The sequence below is a fragment of the Bos grunniens genome, chromosome 12 (genome assembly GCF_055505025.1).
Source record: "Bos grunniens cultivar Pamir isolate PY7600 chromosome 12, Bosgru_T2T1.0, whole genome shotgun sequence".
In the NCBI taxonomy this organism is placed as follows: Eukaryota; Metazoa; Chordata; class Mammalia; order Artiodactyla; family Bovidae; genus Bos; species Bos grunniens.
The window spans coordinates 87,677,141-87,695,727 of NC_141176.1; the positions used below are offsets into that span (position 1 = coordinate 87,677,141).

Here is an 18,587-nt window from a genome sequence, read left to right on the forward strand (position 1 = left end):
GTGCAAAGGTCAGCCACGATCGAGAGGAGGAGACCTAGCCCCTCACCTCTCCCTGGGAGGAGCATCCAAGTGTATGTGAGCGCCTTTAATCCACTGCAGACTGAGTTCCATTGTGTAGCTTCCACTTGGCTTGTCTGTACGGTTTGTTCACAGGGATTTGTTTGGCTTTGTGCAGACATGGGGGTTATCTTTGTGCTTATTTTTCAGTTAAAAGGGAGAGGCACTAGGTTGGAGATTTTTAAAAAGCAAAAGTTTCAGAGTCAGTAGAAGTTGCAGTGAATTCTCCTGTCATTTACCAGCTCCATGATTACAGCTACAACTAAAATGTGAACCTCCATATTCTCATCTGTAAAAACAGAAAAATGTAATACCTGACAGGATTTGTTTAAAAGGTTAGAATGTCATATGTGACATACCTGATATATATTATGTATGCCATTAATGTTTCAATTTTAAAAAATTTTTATTTCCTTTTGCAGGACATCAAGTAATCTGTGCAAGTATTTTCTTTAATTTTTCATTCAAATGTAAATTGAGTAAAGTACTTCACAGATTTCCAAAGCCCTGGTCTTCTGGGAAAATCTAAAATTTCTTTAAACTCCATTTTTATGTTACTTTTAACTTTCATATTTAGATTCTTGCAGATATTATAGCGTGGTGAAACTATACAATAGTTCTGATTTTTTTCCTAGAGTAGAGAGACTTCAACTATTTTGCAAGATACAGATGCTGGTTTTTCCGATTAAAACATAACTTTTTGGTTGCTGGAGTGTTAATTTATGCTTATAACTCAGGAAAGGCACATTGTGAAACATACAAAAGCTTTTTTAATGTATATAAACCAATATCTCCCCATGAGAAGCCAAAATTTAAATCCTTTCTTTCAATCTCATGCTTTATTTGTGAAATATTATCTTTACATAGCAAAAGGACTTCTACAGGTGTGAATATTGTTAAGATTCTTGATGTGGAGAGAGTAACTTGGATTACCCAAGTGTGGCCAATCTAACCACAAGCCTCCTTAAAAGCAGAAAATTTAAGGAACTTAAGGTAGTGACTTTCCTTTCCCATGAAAAGGCTGGAAAAGAACACCTGGTAAATACCTACAAACCCAAACCCAGGCCTGTGTCTGTAGCTCCTCTTTTACTTATCTATAAATATTTAATTTGGTTAGAATTCCTACAGTTATTTTTTTTTTCCCAAGAAGACATGAGTTAATTATGGCTGCTTCATAGAGTGTTTCTAAACTCTCATGGTTAATTTAAAATACCACATGCAACAATAAAACCTTGTGTTAATTTTCTCTCTCAGTCAAAGCACACTACCATAAAGCTCGTAGTTAAAAAAAAAAAAAAAAAAAAAACAGCACACTCACTCTCTCACAATTCAGTACGTCACAAGTTCCATATAGGCCCCAACAATTAAGTCAAAGGTAAGGGCAGGCTCGCTCCTCCTGGAAGAGAGAGCTTGTGCACTTACTCTCCCAGCTTCTCAGGGCCACCTGCTCCCCGTGACGCCCAGCCTCTTCCTCCATTTTGAAAGTCAGCCATGTTGAGTCTCTCGCCGCCCTTCCGCCATCTTCCCTCTCTCACCACAAGTGGGAAAGGCTCTCTGCTTTTAAGAAAGCATGTGATCAAATTGGCCCCAGCTGGATAACCAGCCTGCCCCTCTCACCTCAAGGTCCTGATATTAACTGTAGTTGTAAAACCCTCTATGCTAAGTGGTATATCCGCTTGCAGAGACTCACACCTGGCTGTCTTTGGGGGGCTATTACTCTGCCTACCACAGCCCTTGATAGCAAAGTCAACATACAGATGTTTCTTTAGGATTTTCTAAATTGAATTTCATTTTTTTGAAAGGTACAGACAATGTTTGAATGCTGCATTTTAGATGTTTAGATATTTGGTTCCTTGTACTTTTAATTTCTGACCAAAATGAATGGTTACTTGAATATCCTCCTCCAAGTAATTTTATTTACCTTTATTTAGTAGAATAATCTTATTTCAATTAATAGACTATCTTCAACAACAATAAAAAATTATAAATGTTAGCCAAAGGTAACTGAAATGAAACATATTTATAGCCCAATCAATGCCTCACGGGATGATTTGAGAAGCAAAATAATTAGACACAATTTTCTTTGTAAGGCGTGCAGTATGTTAATTTCTTCCACTTAGCCTTTAACAAAGCTAAGATTGTTGGAATGAAAACAAGCTTATTGTCATCTAATGATGGCCATGCCTTGGAACACTATTTCCTCCAGAGACTTGTTCTTAGTTTGTGGCATCACAATAAAATATTATGAAAATAATTGTGAATTAACAGAGTGAAGCCAGACATGAAAGGAAGAGAGATCTTGGAATAAATACCTCTGCCACACTAATGTTGATCAGTGCATAAATTAATGAACAGGGAGTGTTGGGATAACAGAGAAATGTTTTCCAAATGTATTGGGGAAAAAATATATATATTCTCATCCAATCAATCCTCACTTTAAAAACAAGTGTAAACTTAGGGAATGCACCAGTATTCTTGCCTGGAAAATCCCATGGACAGAGGAGCCTGGCTGTCTGCAATCCACAGTATTGAAGAGTCAGACATGACTGAGCAACTGAGAGTGCATGCACGCACCAGAGTCATTATGCTTCAGTATCTATCGAAAGAAGTAGGCAAGACATCTCACATTTATTCAGGTTTATCGCCCTGCTTAGATTTTTAAGAGTGATATCATATCGTTCAATAACATTAGTGCTAGACAGAATCCTGAAGCCAAAAATACCTGAAGGGCAAAGTTGTCTTTGAACTTTTCTTATCATTCACCCTGTTGTAGGTGCATTGTGATGTGTGCCTTGGCTATATTTCCTATATTTTATCTCACAAACTTTCCCTGCAATATAACTAATTATTTCATATCATATTTTTATTAGGACCTTCTGGTATAATGTTGACAATGAGTGAAAAGTAACAGGTTTTACAAACTCAAGGTTATAAGTTACTTTCCAATTATAATTTTGCTATGCAAAAATAGTGTAGATTTAGATTGATTCTTGGGTAACATTCCTTCTTTCTCTGTCCTAGATTTTAAAAAAGAAAGACTTAAGTTTGTAAAGAAGAAAAAATAGCAAACTATGTCTTGTGATGTACAGAGCAACCAATTGAAGAAAAATTTCTCTAATTACCTAATTTATTTTCATCCTATTTCTAAGCATTCACAAGTAACATTTAATCTTCTGACGGTTGTGTTTTCCTAGTTTCTGTTAAATGCAAAGAAAACTTCTCCACGTCCCCTTTATCCCACATTGAAAACTATTTTTAAGTTTTCTATTTCCTGGATGATCTCTCATTATTTGCTTTTATTATAATTTCCACCTGCCAGATTTTCACTTGGTTAATCTGTCCAACCGTAATTTGATTCATTTTCTTGTCTGCAGGCTTGACATATTTCTTTGCTGAATTAATCCTCTCGCTCATTTAGAGATGTTTATTGTGGGAGAGAGTCTGGGGTTGTCTATAAACAGAACAAACTATGGAGAGGAGAAATGGTCTCTTAAAGACTATCAAAAATAATTTTTAAATACAAACCTGGTATCTTTGTGTACCATTCTGGTGTGTTTTGTTGATAATGGGAGAAGACATATATGTGTGATGACAGGAAATACATGGGAAGCGTCTGTACCTTCCCTTTGCTCTTGCTGAGAGTCTAAAACTGATTTTTTTTTTTAAAGGACTTCCCTGATAGTACAGCAGTTTGTTAACATACTAAGTAGACTATAGTGTTCTGAATTTCCAAGTTTTTAGGAAATTAAAGTTTCTATTTGTAGCAATTCTGCTAATTTATCTCAGGTTCCTTCTTCCTTTTGATAATTACCACGACTAACAAATAAAAGATGCTTTTAATTTCATGCCTTTTTATTGTTCTCATTTCTAAATCAACCAACAAAATATCAAATGGAACATTCATTAATGTTGACTGTATTATTTATTAGATGTCCACATTTCCTGGGTAGGGAAGATCCCCTGGAGAAGGAAATGGCTACCCATTCCATCATTCTTGCCTGGTGAATTTCATGGACAGAGAAGCTGGCAGGCTACAATCCCTGCGGTCACAAAGAGTCGGACACAGCTGAGTGACTCAGCACATGAGTTATAAAGGCTAGACTTGTTAAAGCAAAATTCATTAAGAGATACTATCTGTATGAAGATGATTAAGCCAAACACACATGTAAAATCAGCCAGAAGTTCTTCTACTATGAAATTACTCTGAAAAGTGAATTAAAACAATTGCAGGAAGAAGAATGGTGGCCTTATCAAACGTGCGGCAGGATCACTCATATTTACCAAGGTGAAGGAGGTTAGTCGGAAGAGATGTATAGGGTTTGGAGTAGGTGCCAGTCGTGGGGCAGCAATGGTATGAACACAGGTTTGATAGGATATTTTCAGGCAGACTTCTAGGAAGTGGTTATGCTTTGTTATGAAAGACAGGTGAATGGGGTGGAACTTCAAATATTTTTTGCTACTTACTAGAACATAAAGGAGGGAGTCCTTATTGTCTAGAAGGTAAATTAATGGTAAATTAAAATATATTAAAGCATTTAATCATAAGTTCATATCTATATAAAATGAACACATAACAAACAATTTATATCACTAATTAGTGGGAGAAACAATATGTTACAACCATTTCAAAGGGGAATTTGAAGTTACATTTTAGGTAAAACAGATCAGTTCATAGGGCAATAATAGTTGCACTTAACTGGGCACAATAACTTCACAATTTTTAAAGAAACATATTTGCATTAATATGATGTTCTTATGACTTACAAAGTTATAAGAGACCTCAAAAAGTTATGAAAGGCAGTGACATCTTGGGGGACTGTGTAGGACAGGTCACTTATTAATCTTTTCAGTACATTTCAATTTATCTTTTTATATTTGTTCCTACATACATCACATTTCATTTCCTTTATGCATCAAAATTAGAAGAATTAGTTATGCCCAAATTACCTAATATCCCCTCTAAAAAGGGGATTTTAAGCAACACACTGCATTGATTGAAGTCTTTATTTGTAGAAATTTTATTCTAACAACTTCTGAAAAAAAAAGAATAGGTAAATTAGATAATTCCTATAATCTGTGGTCAGTCATTAAATCATGTCTTTTTTCAACACCACGTCTCCAGTGCCTCCTGCCTTGGCAGGCAGGTTGTTTACTGCTGTGCCACCAGGGAAACCCAAAGGGAATATTATTCAGCGTTAAAATAAAAACAAAACAAAAACTATCAAACCGAGAAATGGAACGGAGTTAACGTCAATGTCTATTACTAAGTAAAAGAAGCCGATCTGAAAAGATTACGTACTGTACGACTCCAATTAGGTGACATTCTGGAAAAGGCAGAACTATGCAGGTAATAACATGATCTGTGGTCGTCAGAGGCTGGGACCAAGGAGAGAAGAACAGGGAGAGCGCAGAGCAGTTTCCAGAGTGTGAACATATCCTGTGTGCTACTGTAATGATGGATACACATCATGAGGCACTTGTCTAAACCCATGAAATGCACATCATCAAGAGTGAGCTTTAACATCAAGTATGGACTTAGGGTGATTTCGATGCATCTGTGTAGGTTCCTCTTTGGTAAAAGACGCACCATTCTGGTGTGTTATGTTAATAATGGGAGAGGACGTATATGTGTGATGGCAGGAAATACATGGGGAGTGTCTGTACCTTCCCTTTGCTCTTGCTGAGAGCCTAAGACTGTTTTTGTTTGTTTGTTAAGAAATTCCCTGACAGTAAAGCAGTTAAGCCTCTGTCTTCCAATGCAGACGGTAAGGGTTTGATCCCTGGTCTGGGAGCTAAGATCCTGCATGTCTTACAGCCAAAAAAAAAAAAAAAAAGTAAAACAGAAGCAATACTGAAACAAATTCAATAAAAATTTAATTTAAAAAAAAGGTATTCATTGATTTTTTCTTATGTCCTCATCATACATCTCCAAGTCATTGTTCTTAAATTGTATTCCTTTGAAGAATTGCTTGGTAACTTGGTTACTTTTGCAGATTGCCAGGCCCTATGCAGCAGCAGTGAATTTGGATTGTCTATAACGTCATCGTCTTTATCAAGCACCCAGGGTGATTTTAATGCTGGGTGACACGTTGAGAGCAACAAAGCTACAGAGAAAAAGGACAGTAAGGAGGTAAGGAGCATCACAGTGACGATATGAAAATGCAAAAGCATGAAATCCAGATTGCCTGCTTTGGTCCTTTTCCTGTTTCAATAGAAAATACGTAGAACACGTGTTTTCAGATTCCTTTCAACACGTTGACTAACTTACGTTCAAGCTCTTCCCAGCTGCAATATCTGATTTTATCTTTCCCCTCTCCTTATGGCAACTTTTTAATAATTTCCTATTTAGGTAAAAGGAACAGTTTTTTGCCTACGTTTTAGAATTTTTTCTATAAGTTAGTCATAGCAGATTAAAAGTTTAAGTAATTTCATTTCATCTTTCTAACTTGTATATATAAAAAAAGGATAAGCTTAAATCAATGGCAAAATAAGATTTTTAAAAATAGTTCTGAACTTCAGGGATCCACTTTTGTTCTTCTTTTTTTACCTACTGATAACTTAGTGTTGACATTTCATGTTTTACTTGTGGCTGTTGTAATTTATCATTAACAATATTCCTGGGGCTCTTTAGTTTGCCACAGTAAAGCGTAGCTGAGCAGCTAGAATGTGGAAGAGTCACTCGGTGAAATTATATTTATAGGCACAGCAACAGAACTATTATAGAGCAATTCCACAGTGATTTTTTAGTCATACTGATGAGCTATAATCTGGCTACAAAGGAGCGGGGCTATAGTTTATTGGTCTGAAGCAAAGTTAAATTTAGATGAGTTCTATAATAGATTATTCTTCATTCTCAGTCTAGAGTTGTAATCAGAGCTACCTAATATTTGAATTACAGAAATACAAATTAAATAAATTCCTTTGTCTCCAAAATGAAGCTAATTTCTCCAATTTTCTCACCAAAATTTTCTCCAGAGCAGGGAAGTAGGCAAGTGCCATCTTGTAGATACAATCCTGTGAAAATCATTCATATGCTAGAAATTTACTTGACAAGAAGAGTTCAAGTTATGATTCTCAATTCTAGAACAGATAATCTAATTAAAATACTAATATTTCATTTATATGCATTGCATATTTCCATGCTACCATATTTAATTCACTGTAAATAATGAAAATATTCAGAAATACTGAATAACTTTGCCATTGCCAAATATTAACCTCTGTATCTTTGATTCACTGAGAAAATAGTCTGTGTGAAGATTCACAAGAGCCCTTCCACAAATACCTAAACCACAAGATCACAGGAATTCTATAGAAAGAATCTGATTTAGTTGTCTCGACATCTTTCAGAACATGTGTACTCAGAACGCTGCGTATTGCTGATAAAGCACATAGCAGGCGTACTTTAAGAGCATGGTCATTCTGAGTGTTAAATTAATCAGGAACAATGAAGCTGAGGGGAATTTAATACCGCAATAATGAAACAATTAGACCGAGGTGGGTTTAATACCTTAGCAGTTCCATCATGCTCAAACTCAGTCGTGTCCGACTCTGTGACCCCACACACTGTAGCCCACCAGCCTCCTCTGTCCATGAGATTTCCCAGGCGAGAATACTGGAGTGGGTCGCCATTTCCTGTTCCAGGGTATCCTCCTGACCCAGGGATTGAACCAGCATCTCTTGTGTCTCCTGGATTGGCTGGCAGGTTCTTTACCCCTGAGGCACCTGGGCAACCTTAGTAGATCCATAAGGAAACCCAAATGTACACCTGTAGATGTCTCAAAGTTAAGAAATCAAAACCTAAGGACAACCAATCACAGACGGCTAGATTTTCCTAAATAAGGCAACTCCTTGTGCTACAGCCAAATAAATAATTTCCTGGCTTTGCTTCCACCTCTTGACTCTAGAAGTCTCTTCCCAAGCTCCCATCTGGGGGGCTTCCCAGGAGGCTGAGATGGTAAAGAATCCATCTGCAATGCAGGAGACCCAGGTTTGATCCCTGGGTTGGGAAGACCCCCTAGAGAAGGGAATGGCTATTCACTCCAGTCTTCTTGCCTAGAGAATCCCATGGACAGAGGAGTCTGGTGGGCTATCATAAATAATCTGCCTGCAATATGGGAGACCTGGATTGGGAAGATCCCCTGCAAGAAGGCATGGTAACTCACTCCAGTATTCTTGCCTGGAGAATCCCATGGATAGAGGAGCCTGGTGGGCTACAGTCCATGAGGTAACGAAGAGTTGGACATGACTGAGTAGCTAAGCACAACACAGCAAGCTCCCACCCATGGAGTGCTCCTAACTACTTCCTGTTTGGTGCTCCTGATTTGGAGTTGATTTGCCTAAAGGAACACTTAAAATGTGTAACAAATCTCAGTTTTTCTTTTAATAGTTCATAAATGTCTTATAGCCACCTTTTGGCTGCCAAGATGGTCCCAGCCAATGGGAGAGAGACTAATCAATAAAAGACAATGTTCTAACCAGTCTAATTTTGTAATATAAGTTGGATACTTCTATAAATTTTAATCAATTCTTTCATAGATGAATCAGTTTGAGGGATTTAGAACTGACTATCTGAATCAGTAACCACATATACAAATAAAATGTCACGAAATCTGATATGCATCCGTATAAAAATGATCCATTTATAAAAATGAAAGAATCAGCCACAAGAAAATATTCCTGAATTGGAAAAGTTAACTTTGTAATTATTCTCTTCAACTTGGAATGGGGAGGTGGGGAGGAGAGGAAACTGGAAAGATGCCAGAGTCAAAACTTTCATGAGAAATAAAAAAAAGAGTTGAAAGAGCATTCTTTTACAAGTGTCTAAAAGGCTTTGAAAATGTCATTCGTCTTCTAGAAATCTCATGACTTTTAAAAAGTAAAACTTACGATAAATCTAAAATTAAGCAGGAGATAGTATTTCCCTTTGCTAACACTCACCTCATTTTTTTCTAGACCGTTCCAGTGTGAGTCTACAAGGCAATTTGCACTGTCATTTTAAAAGCATTTCTTAGATATTTGCTAGGCATTTTGTGGAAGGAGACACTGAGGCAAAGACGTTAAGCGGCACACCCACCATTAGATAAGAAAGAAGTTAAGTCAACCTCAGAAACCAGATACCCAGGCTCCTGGACCTTAATTCTTAAGCCACACTCCCATTTAATATATCCACTGTGGCTTTTACCAGGACAAAAAAAGTAATTGGATCCATGAATGCATAGCTTCGGAGGGTGCTATCAGCGTTACACATTATCTTTCATCTTGAAATCGCACAAAGCTTTATTAAACTGTTCAAGAAGGAAGTGTTATTGTTCCCATGTACCTCTCTCTCCCCAAAAGATAGCTCAAGTGGATTTATCAGGTGGCTAAATGTGGGTACTAAAGAGGTTAAATTTAATTCAGGGGGAGATATTTCCCTTATGAACAGAAGAGCTTTTGTTATGTTGGTGCTAAAATGGTCCCCTTGTCAGAGACTTATGTCCTATGTGGTCCTCCCAACCCAGTTGAGAAAAGGAGAGGAAATTGACCACGGAAACTGTGTTTGGTACATTTGAGAACCAAAATGTAAATTTTCATTCCACGGCGTGCTCTAATGCAGGGAGGCTAAAGTGTTTCAGATTTCTCAGCAGCTAAAATTATGTTAATCAAAAAACCAGTATTTATGTAAGAATAAAGGGAAGAATAGATTTAGAAGTAATCTGGGTAATTTAGGCTGAAAAATATTACTTCATGAACCTTTAAGGTATTTTGAAATCCAAACTTTTTCCTTTTTAAAAAACTTATAAAAAAAAAAAAACTTAAACATATAGATACTACCTCTTATGTTTAGGGCAGAAAGTAGTAGTAGTATCTGTTTTGTTTTTATTGGAATATCTACTTACAGAATATTGGTGGAAAAGTGTCTGAATAATGGTTCAATTATTCACACTTATTTTGTGTATCTCTCAGGAAAAAAATTAAGAGCTCTTACACTAATCTTTTAGAAAATCATACACATTTATACATACACTTTTTTAATTATATATATATATATATATATATATACACACTTTTAAATTAAATCAACCGTAAATAATAATCATTGGAAGTTCTCACCATTATGCCAATTTACTAAAACCTTATCTCAATAGTTCTCCACAATGATACAATCTATTACTAATTTTTTCTGGCCCTCCCAGGGATATTTTTACTCACCACTTAGAGAAACCAAGACAAGAAAAAAAAAAAAAAGTGCTTATCTGAAACTTGAACTTATCAAAACTTACTTGTCTAGAAATTAGCTTGGGAATATCCAGGCACTGGAATTTCTCACTTTTTATTTTCTTTCTCAACTTTAAATACTGAAAGGATAAAGACATTTCCAAATGTCTACATTCTGAATTTTCAAAAAATTACATTTAAAGCTCTGAAAATACAATAATCAGATTGCTTCGTGATTCCTACCATGAGTGCTATCTTTTTAATATTCTTAATCATTTTCATGCAGTTCTTTTTAATTGGGGGTATAGTTGATTTATAATATTGTGTTAGTTTCAGGTGTACAGCAAAGCGATTCAGTTATACATACACATACATCTCTTTTTTTTTTTTTTCCATCCAGTGGTATTTTTACAGAAAGTGAAAATGATGCCTTCTCCTCACACTGAAACATTCACCTGTCCTGAAACACATGGGTCCTTTTTAAAATTTTTACATATGAGGTATCAGAAAATACGTGGGGGAGGTCAACAGGCTCAATTCTTTCCTTGGGGTGATTTATGATGTGGGTGTGAAAAAGGAAGCAGGTATAAAAAAAAGAGGCCTTTCTTTTTCTCTAAGTCTGGTGAGTGGCTGTGGACGGAGAATGAACTCTTTGGCCAGATACAGTCTCGATCACTCCCAATTTCCTTCCTCTCAGTTCACTCTATTCAGCTACATTACCTGGTGAGGCCAAAGGCATTTGAGCCTTGACACCGCTTGAATCATCACCGCCTCGCTACATCAGGGGCCTGCTGATCTGTGCCCGATGCCCCGTCTCCCTGCATAGCTCAGGCATCCCCAAGCGGCTGTGAACTCAGGGTAGCACCACTGAATGTTTTAACATCCCTCTACTACTCAGGATGCTTTCTATGAATTCTTCTGAGAAATCACCAGCAATATCTGCATGAAATGTGCGTTCCTATTCCCAGGTTCAGCTGAAGAACTACGCAGACCTTCCAGACTTCCTTGTTGTCCACCTCCAATTCTTCTCCCATCCAATCAGGCCCGCGTGGTATAAAGCACCCGTCTACATCAGAAGCTCTGACCTCCATCTGACGGGACATAACATCACGCTCCTTCCAGACCTGGAAACTGTGAGGCTTATTGCTTCAAAATACAGTTATCCATCCAAACAGAGATACCCAGTTTGGGCGTAGTCTGTCAGCTGTAATTTCTACTACTTTCCTAACTTACATTTCCTCCAGTCCATGGAGATATGTGACTTAATTCTGAGTTACATACTTAAAATGTGGTGGTTATAATTGTTCTCAGATGAATACAAAAATATTTTTTAAGTTCATATAAAAATAAACTAATATAAACATAAAAATCATAAATTAAAAACAACTTTAATTTTACTCATAAGGTATTTTAAGAGAAAATGTGTTGCTGTTTAGTTGCTAAGTCATGTCCAACTCTTTTGTGGCCCCATGGACTATAGCCTGCCATTCCCCTCTATCCATGAAATTCTCCAGGCAAAAAATACTGGAATGGGTTACCATTTCCTCCTCCAGGAAATCTTCCCAACCCAGGGATCGAACCTACATCTCCTGCACTACAGGCAGATTCTTTACTGCTGAGTCACCAGCGAAGGCCCTAAGGGAAACTACTATTTTTAAGAAAAGATTAGTTAATATTTTAATAGCAAATTAAATATGACAGAAAAACACCTTTTGAGATAGATACCTGGTAACATCAGAACAATTTTAATTCCTAAAATAGGCACATGGAATTTATAATAATAGAGGGCTTTGAGAATCATTTCAGAATTAATTCTGTGCCTTGGACATTAATTCCTTTGCCTGTCAAAATTCATTAAAAATCAATTTAGCTGCTTATGTTTCAGCCTTGCTCCAAACCGAAATAGAATCTATCATTCAAAATAATTTTCACAAGTTTTATACTGATCAGTATTATTTAACAGTCCGTGATCATAGTTCAGACCAGGAAACACAATTGGTTTCCTGGTCATCTCTGAACAACTAGTTAGGCAAAGATAATACACCAGAAGCAGCTGATTAGAAACTCTAAGTTGATCTTGAAAATGTTATAACAAAACAGCAGCACATCTATTTGAAAGGACTATCTTTTTTTTTTTAATGCAAATGTATACAAGTGCATTTTTTCCAATAGATCTTTCCTTCAGATTCAGTGGGAAGCCACAGTATGTTACTTTCATTACAGAATTTCTATGGGGTTTCCCCATCATGTAGCCACATTCCTGCATAGAGTTTGAAAGCATCAATTCTTTGGCACCCAACCTTCATTATGGTCCAACTCTCACATCTCTACGTGACTACTGGAAAAACCATAACCTTGATTATGCAGAACTTTTGGAGGCTAAAAGTTGAAAATTAAGATGTCAGTAGATCGGTTCCCACTGGAAGCTCTGAAGGAGAATCTGACTTGTATCTCTCTACTGGTTTCTGGTGAGGGCTTTGATACTTGGCTTTCCTTGGTGAGACCCAACCAGTCCATCCTAAAGGAGATCAATCCTGGGTGTTAATTGGAAGGACTGATGTTGAAGCTGAAACTCCAATACTTTGGCCACCTGATGCAAAGAGCTGACTCATTTGAAAAGACCCTGATGCTGGGAGGCATTGGGGGCAGGAGGAGAAGGGGACAACAGAGGATGAGATGGTTGGATGGCATTACCAACTCGATGGACATGAGTTTGAGTGAACTCTGGGAGTTGGTGATGGACAGGGAGGCCTGACATGCTGCATGTTCATGGGGTTGCAAAGAGTTGGGCATGACAGCAGCTGAACTGAACTGAACTAAACTGGCTGGTATCTGCATCACTCCAAACTCCACCTGTGTCTTCACATGAGTTTCCTCGCTCTGAGTCTCTCTGTCTTTTCTCCTCTTCCTATAAGGACAGTAGTCACATTGGATCTAGGACCCACCTTACTCCAGTATGATCTGATCTTAACTAATTACATATGCAAGACTCTATTTCCAAACAAATCACATTCTGAGGTTCTGGAAAAGCAAAATTATTCAACCCAGTACAGACCGCTTTCCAGAACTTTAAACAATCCATAAAAACTGTTCCTCTAATCTCCCTGTTTTTCCAGTTGTCTTATTTAGCAAAAGTCTTTATGAACTCATTCTTCCAGAAGTAGTTGTGAAAATAAAGCAGGTTGGAATAATAAAAAGCCTTGCAAGTATGAAAAGTATTCCATAACACATATTATTTATCATTTTAGCAAATGAGAATTCTTAGTAAGTGACATTTTACAAATTAACATCATAAAATTAAAATTGCCTGTCATTAAAATTTTATATTTTTTATCTGAATGAAAATTAATGATTTTAGCCTTTTGGGGGACTTTCTTTTTTTTGTCAATATTTGAAAAATTGTGGTAGTGAGCTAACCTGTATGAACTGGCACATATAATGTTGCTTGTTATTTCTGGCTTGGGTATTATGTAAAACTTGACATTTAGTTTGGGTTCCTAAGTGTCACTAGTAAAGAAGGAAGGTATGTCAGTGGTAGGTATTTGCTATTTGTTTTTGACTTGTTAACATCTCAACCAGCTTCCTTTTTGAAGGGGGATCTCTACAGGTTAATTCGATGAGGCTGACCTTCATTGCTAGGGAGACTCTTCTGGGGGAATTTCTTGGTATTGAAAACTTGAGATGATTCTTGGTGAGGAGTAAAGGTGCATGTTAATATGACAACGGTCTTCCTCTTGTCTCCTCCAGGAATAGTAATGATCATCAGTTCAGTTCAGTGTCTCAGTCGTGTCCGAGTCTTTGCAACCCCATGAATCGCAGCACTCTAGGCCTCCCTGTCCATCACCAACTCCCGGAGTTCACTCAGACTCACGTCCATCGAGTCAGTGATGCCATCCAGCCATCTCATCCTCTGTTGTCCCCTTCTCCTCCTGCCCCCAATCCCTCCCAGCATCAGAGTCTTTTCCAATGAGTCAACTCTTCGCATCAGGTGGCCAAAGTACTGGAGTTTCAGCTTTAGCATCATTCCTTCCAAAAAACACCCAGGGCTGATGTCCTTCAGAATGGACTGGTTGGATCTCCTTGCAGTCCAAGGGACTCTCAAGAGTTTTCTCCAACACCACAGTTCAAAAGCATCAATTCTTTGGTGCTCAGCTTTCTTCACAATCCAACTCTCACATCCACACATGACCACAGGAAAAATCATAGCCTTAACTAGACAGACCTTTGTTGACAAAGTAATGTCTCTGCTTTTGAATATGCTATCTAGGTTGGTCATAACTTTCCTTCCAAGGAGTAAGCGTCTTTTAATTTCATGGCTGCAATCACCATCTGCAACCCCATGTCCAAGGAGTGGTGGCTGCACAGGCACAGAAGGGCCTAGAGGAGCTATTCCACGTTCAAGGTCAGGAGGGGTGGCGGTGAGGAGATACCCCTGGTCCAAGGTAATAAGCAGTGGCTGCGCTTTGCTGGAGCAGCTGTGAAGAGATACCCCACGGCCAAGGTAAGAGAAACCCAAGTAAGATGGTAGGTGTTGCAAGAGGGCATCAGAGGGCAGACACACTGAAACCATAATCATAGTAATGATCATAGGCAGGGTTTGTTTAGGACTCCCTAAAAATCAAGGCCTGTGGAGATAGAAATCAACTGAAGCACTTCGTCTAATTCTCCCAAGAAGCCTATGAAGCAAATGCCATTATCATTTAGTCATGAAGATGAAGACATAAAGGTCTGGCTTGGCCTTCCTACTACTAGCTCAGCATCGTAGGATTAGAGTTCAGATCCCTTACCTCCAGAGACCCAGGTCTACACTACCACACATACTGCTTGCCCCACCCTCTGAAGGGACTATTCAAAATATTCTGTGCTCATTAAAACTCTGACTCCTCATTCAGTTCTTCAACTCGGGGCAGATATTCACTACTCCTAAGTATATCCTGTTTTAAATGTATCTAGTGTATATTTCTTGTCTCCAGACAAGTTCATGTTTGTTCTTTTACTTATGCTCAAGTTGTAGACTGTGAGGCCCATTTTATAAATAAAATTGTCACTTGTTAGGTCAGCAGCCGGAGAAGGCAATGGCACCCCACTCCAGTACTCTTGCCTGGAAAATCCCATGGACGAAGGGGCCTGGTGGGCTGCAGTCCATGGGATCGCCAGGAGTAGGACATGACTGAGTGACTTCACTTTAAGTAATAAGAAATAAAAACCATAGAAAGATTCCCTTAATATCCCATCATTGTTGCTCAGTCAGTAAGTTGTGTCCAACTCTTTATGACCCCATGGACTGCAGCACACCAGGCTTCCCTGACCTTCACTGTCTCCCAGAGTTTGCTCAAACTCACGTCCATGGAGTCAGTCAATGATGCCATCCAACCATCTCATTCTCTGTCGCCCCGCTTCTCCTTTTGCCCTTAATCTTTCCCAGTATCAGTGTCTTTTCCGGTGACTCAGCTCTTCCCATCAGGTGGCCAAAGTACTGGAGCTTCAGCTTCAGCATCAACCTTCCCAATAAATATTCAGAGTTGATTTCCTTTAGGATTGACTGGTTTAATCTCCTTGCTGTCCAAAATATTCTCAAGAGTTTTCTCCAGTACCACAGTTCAAAAGCATCAGTTCTTCAGCTGCACTCAGCCTTCCTTATGGTCCAGTTCTTACATCTCTACATGACTACTTAAAAAACCATAACTTTGACTATATGGACTTTTGTGGGCAAAATGTCTCTGCTTTTCAATACACTGTCTAGGTTTGTCACAGGTTTTCTTCGAAGGAGCAAGCATCTTTTAATTCAATGGCTGTAGTCACTGTCTGTAGTGATTTTGGAGCCCAAGAAAATAAAATCTGTCACTGTTTCTACTTTTTCCCCATACTTGCCATGAAGTGATGGGGCCAGATGCCATGATCTTAGTTTCTGAAAGTTGAATTTTAAGCCAACTTTTCCTCTCTCCTCTGTCACCTTCATCAAGAGGCTCTTTAGTTCCACCATTAGAACCCAGTATAGACCTCCCTGCTCCATCTCTTCCCTATAGGCAACACACACCTCCACCAAATTTCTGACCCCACCCTTTTCTGTGCTCATGGAAATAACTACTGATTCAATTACTCCTCTTTGTGGACTCTCACCATCAATATTTAATGTGCTAGGACTTGAGCCAACTTCATGACAAGAAACCTTTACCCTTCAGCTAACAACCTCTTTCCCTCTCTTTCTGTCTTGTTCTCACTCTTTTTCTCTCTCCCATTCTATCTCTTTTTCTCTTTCTGTGGATGAAAACATGATTTTAGTTGAGCATGGCAACCCACTCCAGTGTTCTTGCCTGGAGAATCCCAGGGACAGCAGAGCCTGGTGGGCTGCCGTCTATGGGGTCACACCGAGTCGGACACGACTGACGTGACTTAGCAGCAGCAATCACATCAAATCACTCAGGAAAGAGGCACTAAAAGAAAGATGTGGACATAGAAATGTTCATTCACATAAGAAAGTAATGATTAATATAAAAAGTAGACAAAAGAGGAAGTGAAATATTTGCTGAACACAAAAGGAATCATTGTCTTTCTCCTTCTTGCAAAAGACAAACCTGTAAAATGCCCTTGTTATCTCTATTTTATTATTGCTCTATCAATTTATTCTCATCTGTCTCATGCCTAATCATTCAACTAAATCATTTTACCTTAGTCTGTAATGTAAATTTGGAATCCAACGTACAGCTTTAAGTTCTAAAGTTCCTACTGAATAGCGTTAGAAAGTTTCCTGGTCCTTACTTTTGGCTCCTGTTGTAATTCACACTCCTTCTGCTGATCCACACTGCCCTTTTTCTTAATCTTCTTTGCCAGCACCTTCATTTTTACTTTGATGTGATTTTTTTTTTTTTAGAATGTGTAATCATATAATAGGTTTATGCTTAGATTTTAAAGAAACTGCCCCACTGTTTTATAAAGTGATTGAACTATTTTGTGTTATTGTCAGGAGGCTATAGGAGTTCCAGTTCATCCATATTCTCATGAGTACTTGGTAGCTTTGACTTTAGTCAGTTAATAGAATGTGGTGCTACTGTTGTACTTTGATTGGCATTTCCCTAGTGACTAATAACTTGAACATTTTTCATTGCATAGTGGCCAAGCATATGTCTTTGGTGAAGTGCCTTTTAAAGTCTGGATCATTTTTTATTGGATTGGTCGCTTTGTTCTTATTGAATTTTGATATTTCTTTATACATTCCAGGTAGAGATCCTACATTAGATACATCATTTGCAAATATTTTCTTGTAGGCTATGATTTGTCTTTTAATTCTATTACAATGAATTTTGAAGAGTCAAAAGTTGTATTTTATTTGGTTTAGATTTTAAGTCCAATTTGTCAATCTATTTTTGCATGAATTATGCTTTCAGTGTCTCATTTGAGAAATCTTTACTTAACTCAAATTCATAAATATAGTACCTTATTATTTCTTCCAGTAGGTTTATAGCTTAAGGTTTCATATTTTGGTCAATAATTCACCTTGAATTACTTTTTATATATAGTGATGGATATAGATAAACATTCAATTATTTTGTAATGAATACCAATTGTTTTAGCACCATCTGGTGAAAAGATGACACTTTCCCTTCAAATCCTCTTTATCTCTTTGTCCAAAATCAATTGTCCATAGATATATAAGTCAATTTTGGTACTCTCTATATTGTTCTTGGAGAAGGCAATGGCACCCCACTCCAGTACTCTTGCCTGGAAAATCCCATGGACAGAGGAGCCTGGAAGGCTGCAGTCCATGGGGTCACTGAGGGTCGGACACGACTGAGTGACTTCACTTTCACTTTTCACTTTCATGCATTGGAGAAGGAAAGGGCAACCCACTCCAGTGTTGTTGCCTGGAGAATCCCAGGGACGGGGGAGCCTGGTGAGCTGCCGTCTATGGGGTCGCACAGAGTTGGACACGACTGAAGTGACTTAGCAGCAGCAGCAGCATATTGTTCTAATCTATTTGTCTGCCTTAATGCCAATATCTAATAAAATCATTCTTATTCCCAAATTTGTTCTTTTTAAAAAAATTTTTACAACTATACTATATCCTTTGCATTTCCATAGAATTTTAAATTAAGATGGTCAATTTCTACACATAGTTTACTAGGTTACACTGAATTTATAGTTCAATTTGGGGAAAACTGGTATCTTAAAAATATTGTCTTCTGACCCATGGAAATATATCTTTCTGCAATTTTTAAGATAAAATTTAATTTTTCCATAATGTTTTATATTTTTAACCATGTAAGCCTTTCACATATTTTGTCAGATTTATTAAGTATTTGCTTCATGCTGTTATAAGTAGCATTTTTATT

The 18,587-nt window shown here is 37.8% G+C and overlaps 1 long non-coding RNA gene across 7 annotated transcripts in view; it reads right to left on the minus strand.

Moving 5' to 3' along the window:
* The window catches only part of LOC147362041 (uncharacterized), a 260,259-nt gene extending 258,454 nt beyond the window's left edge, over positions 1–1,805 (minus strand). For 5 of the 7 annotated variants that reach the window (XR_015137733.1, XR_015137730.1, XR_015137731.1 and 2 more), the window contains exon 1: positions 1,480–1,595. This is a non-coding gene — a long non-coding RNA (uncharacterized LOC147362041). Of the gene's footprint in view, positions 1–1,479 lie in introns of all 7 variants that reach the window. The other 2 variants (XR_015137728.1, XR_015137729.1) reach the window with 2 other exon arrangements.
* Between the last annotated feature and the right edge of the window lie 16,782 nt (positions 1,806–18,587).